General features: G+C 36.6%; 1 pseudogene; it reads left to right on the top strand.

Annotated features, from left to right (window-relative positions):
* Window positions 1–324: 324 nt before the first annotated feature.
* On the top strand, window positions 325–4688 carry LOC141704873 (transmembrane E3 ubiquitin-protein ligase FLY1-like; annotated as a pseudogene).
* Window positions 4689–5010: the final 322 nt, after the last annotated feature.

Here is a 5010-nt window from a genome sequence, read left to right on the forward strand (position 1 = left end):
CCGAGAGAAGGAGATGATCGAGTTTCTTATGGAGTTCATTATATTCAGGTTTGGGGTCTCAAGAATTGTGGTAACTGATAATGGAACTCAATTTGTAGGAGAAAAGTTCACCAAAACACTTTCACAAATCAAGATTAAACACATCAAATCCTCGGTGGCATAACCCCAGGCTAACAGACAAGTTGAAGTGTCTAACGCATAATCTTACAAGGACTTAAGAAAAGGGTCGATGAATTACCAAGACCGTGGGTCTATGAGTTGCCGAATGTGCCCTGGTCTTACAAAATGACCCCTAGAAGTGCGACGGACATATCCCCTTTTAAGATGGCTTTTGGCTTGGAAGCAATTTTACCCGTCAAAATGTTTCTTAACTCATCAAGGGTCGAGTATTTTGATGTTGAAGCCTCACCAGAAGGAATCCAACTTCACAATGTTCTTATGGAAGAAGTTAGGGATGAGGCATCGAAGACAGTACTCCAACAGCAAGCGCGCACAATAGCTTATTTCAACAAGAAAGTAAAAGTTAAACAGTTTTTGGTTGGGGATCTAGTCCTTCGAGAGTCGGCGGCTTCACAACCCACCATCACGAGAAAGTTCAAAGCCCCATGGGAAGGACCTTATCAAGTAACAGGGCTCGTCGCGCCAGGAACCTACCGACTGTCTATGCTCGATGGTACACCCATCAAAAATGCTTGGAATGCTATTCACTTGAAGAAGTATTATCAATAGTTAAGTTATTTGAATTGTGAGAATGAAAAATGTCAACTTTCAGACTATAAAAATTATTCTTAACGAAAAGGGGTTGATATGAGATCCCGGTTAATAGCCTGCTGTTTCTCTTTACAAGATCAAGCCAGGTTTATGGTGTTACAAGATAGAGATGGTTTTGTATTTCAACGTCCATGACTCCATTCTTAACCTTTAGGAGGAATCTGCCATAGAGAAGCAGACTTATTGACCTTTGCAAACCAAGCTACCACTTTCAACAAGGATTGTTACTTCTGAAAACCTTCAACAAATCTACGTTGCTTTGAATATGATTGGCTAGATCGCCTAGTGGATTGGTTTCTGCTGATTGGAAGGCAGAACCGAGGACTACTATGATTTGAATATATTGCACAAAACTTTAGGTTCTTTAAGTTAGAATATTTAGATCCTTACTTGGGCCTCACCTGTTAAGTGAAAATATAAGAGCCTTTCCTTTTTTCTTCTTGTGTTCTGATCACTATTAATTACTGCTCTGCTGTTTGGCTCTTTATGTTGAGTTTCCGTAAAAGCCTGCATCAACTCCTATACCTTGTGATTCAGTTTGACAAACTTTGTGTGTTTTGTTTACTGGATTAGATGTCAAGCTTTTCTTGTTATGATTTTCGTCCTTATTCCCTCGCTTGATTTTTGTGGCAGAAGTTTTTGCCTAGTGATTTCATCTGTAATTGTTTAATGTTTTATAGTGTTCTTCTATGGGGTAGGCAACATACTTGTTTACTTCAGTTTACATTATCATCTTGCATGTTTAGCCTAATTAGGATGTTTGTATTATGCTATTGTTGATTTAATCTTGATGTGGCTCGTTTTTGTCATTTTTCTCCTTAAAAAGAACTCAATATTTAGTTTCCATTTTTCGATCGGTAGGGGATGGTTATATTCTATAAGGTGTTTGAAGATGAACATAAAGTGTGGGGTGCAACAATCAAAATAGAAGGGGATTATATATGGCCCTTACGATTACTTCGAGCAGTAGCCTACCCGTACTGATATGATTTGCACCCGTGACTCCAGTTTTAAATCTTATAGTGTGTTCAGTACTGATATATGTATAATTATACTGCAGAGAAAAATCTGGAGAATCTGGATACAAAGATGATTACAATATCTCCAATCCATATTACTCGGTAATTATCATAACAATTTGAATTGAATGTTGTTTTGGCCATATGATACTTGATAGTAAATTGTTGATTAAAGTATCTCATATCAGTAATTGTTATCACAAATTAATAGTAATGTTATTTGCCATTGTATGGTTCCTTCTCACGTAATTTACCCTGTTACTTGTGGCACACTGGCATATCATATGCAGCAGCAGGACCGTGATAAGCTGTAGAACTTGGGACTATATCAATGAGATCTGGAAAACATTATGTATTGATAGATTGAGAATGGTTGATTTTCCTTAACCGTCTGCCATATATTAGATCTCTCTCCTTCAAGTTCTCCTGTTAATTCAGCAAAGGAAACATAGCAACACGCAATCTGTAAGGGTTCCATCTTGATCCTATTTGTTTCTTCTGCAGGATTCTCAATTTGTGCCACTGATCAGCTACTACAGTTTTGTTATTTTGAGACACTTGTACCGTTCTTATTTTATGGATATCTGCAGTTTTGTTATATACTAGCTGACGGATATTCCATCCTACTGTCAGGGAGCTGTCAAAGTTTCAAGTTTCACAATTGGACAACAACCTATCATGGATGCATACCTTTGTCTTTTACATCTGACTGCAGGAATCACAGTTGGTAATTAGAATAAAACTTATTCTCTGTCTTTGGCATTGACCAAATTTTATTATTTTAAAAAACTATTTCTCACTACTTGTGTTCTCCATAATTGTCACTTCTTCATGTATGCAGAACAATTGTATAACGCATTTGCCACTGCCGCATTCTTCAAGTTTGTTGTCTTCTCTTTTTGTGAGTTGAGATTTTTTGTGGAAGCGAGGCGTGAACTTTCAGTTCTTTGTATTTATTTCTCTGAGTAAAACTTTTGCTTAGCTGTTTGTAATGAATTTCTGTCCTGTATGCATACCTTTGAAATTCATAACTTGAGATTCACATTGAACATTTATCACTATGAATGCACTTATACCTGAATCTCGGGCCACTCTGTATAGGATGATACCTTTTTTTAATTTTAAATTTTGAATTGCTTCCCCAATTTAACATGTATCTTTGTTACTTGGATTACCTGTTCTGACATTCCTACATGAAATGCTAAGATTATGATCATTTTATTGCATGAGCTTGTGCAACGTTGTGCTGTTGTAGTGTTTGGCAGTATATGTAAGGTTCATTCTAGTAACAGAAGATAATAGTATACCAGAAAAACATAATCATGAATCTTTTGAGAGGATATATACAGTTGCCAGTTCTGCTCCAGAACAGTTGCAATCCTAAGCTATCCTCTTCTTCTGTATTTGAAAGAAAAGCATTTGTGTACTTGTAAATTAAGATTTCTGATAAAAACATTTGATGGCGTATAACTTTTTTGTGGAATAAATGTTTCAACTTATTAGCATTAGTATCAATTATATTAACCTAAAAGTTATGGATATTTATTCTTAGTAGGGAAGTAGTGCTACTTCACACTCACACATCTTTATGGTTTACGTTTTCAGGTGGTATCCTTCTGGGAGGTATTCTGATCACGTACGAGTTCCCTAAATTCCTTCCAGTTATTACTCTGGTTGTGCACTCCTACTGGATACCTCAGATTGCCACAAATGTTTTTCGTGACCCAAGAAAGCCACTACAGCCTAGTTACATTATTGGAATGAGTGTAACTCGGCTTGCAATTCCTTTATATATCTTTGGATGTCCCCGCAACTTCATGCACATTAAGCCTGAAAGGAGTTGGTGCCTCTATTTGGTGGGTTTTGCTGGGTTGCAAGCAAATATTCTTTTACTGCAGCACTATCTTGGATGTCGATTCTTCATTTTTTGGCATGTTTGATGTAACTTTTCACAATATATTAGTTCGTGCAACCCTTCTCTATTTTGTTAATTAGTTTATGTAACTCTTCCCTGTTATTTTTATATAAAATCAAGGTAGAGAATGCCTAATCCCTGTATATTGTTGTAAAGAGAGTGCCAACCAATATTCTAAGGAGCTGCAATAATTGTAATGCTTAAAGGATTCTTAAATAAATGAGGAACCGCACAATCAATTTCATACTTAGGATTTCTCACATAGATGTGATCAAACATCACTCTAAATCGCTTGTGTTTTTCAAAAAACCTTGATGTAAATCGTAATATGTTGTTCAACATTTAGGCAGGGAATCGTGATATGTTTTTTAGAGTGTAGTATTGTGTCAATTTAGTTGCTGGTTCACTTGATCATTATAAATAGCAGTTTCCAGAAAAGATCAATTGCTTTATTCACGAGTCCTGTCTGTATAATGCTTTTTTTCATTGTTGCTTGCAACTTTTGTCTTCTGTAAACCTTGGCTTCACAATTTTTTTCATCAAATTATGAAAATCATATCCTAACTTTGATCTTTTTCTTTCATAGATCCTCATGCAGATGTTTCCACTAAAATATAATTACCATAACGGCCGGATCAGGATGTAAATCATGCCAGTGACTGTGTCATTTGCATGACGCCCATTGATTTCACTCAACATCCAGATTTTTGCATGGTACTTTTGGACAGCTTTCAGCTTGAAGTTTAAGGCTATGTAACTAACGTTGTCCGAACCTATATGTACAGGTAACGCCATGTGAACATGTCTTCCATTCACATTGCTTACTTAAGTGGATGGATATAAAGATGGATTGCCCAACCTGCAGGCGGCGACTTCCACCAGTGTAGCTAAGGGCCGGAACCAGAATTTTTTTTTGGAAGGCCAAAATATAGAACATGACTTTTGAAGCCAAATTTTTTTGAGACATTATGGATTCGCAAGAACCATACTGTGAATTTATGTGTATAAAACCTCAAAATGTGTAAGGTTTGTGAATATATCCGGGGCACATCAAATTATCTAATCTATATATATATATAGTTACTCAAATGAGATGCCTAATTATATTGAGATATGAGATCTAATCTCAGTCCTTTATTTTAATTTTTTTATAATTTTTTTTAATCCTTACCACACAATTATTGCTCCAATCCAACAGTTTTTTTATCCCTCCCTCTCATCGACACCACCCCAACCCGTGCACTCTCTCTCCACCTCCACCTCCACCACCACCACCACCTGACGCCGCTGCCGCTCCATCACTCA

This window comes from Apium graveolens, unplaced genomic scaffold (genome assembly GCF_009905375.1).
Source record: "Apium graveolens cultivar Ventura unplaced genomic scaffold, ASM990537v1 ctg8359, whole genome shotgun sequence".
Classification (NCBI taxonomy): domain Eukaryota; kingdom Viridiplantae; phylum Streptophyta; class Magnoliopsida; order Apiales; family Apiaceae; genus Apium; species Apium graveolens.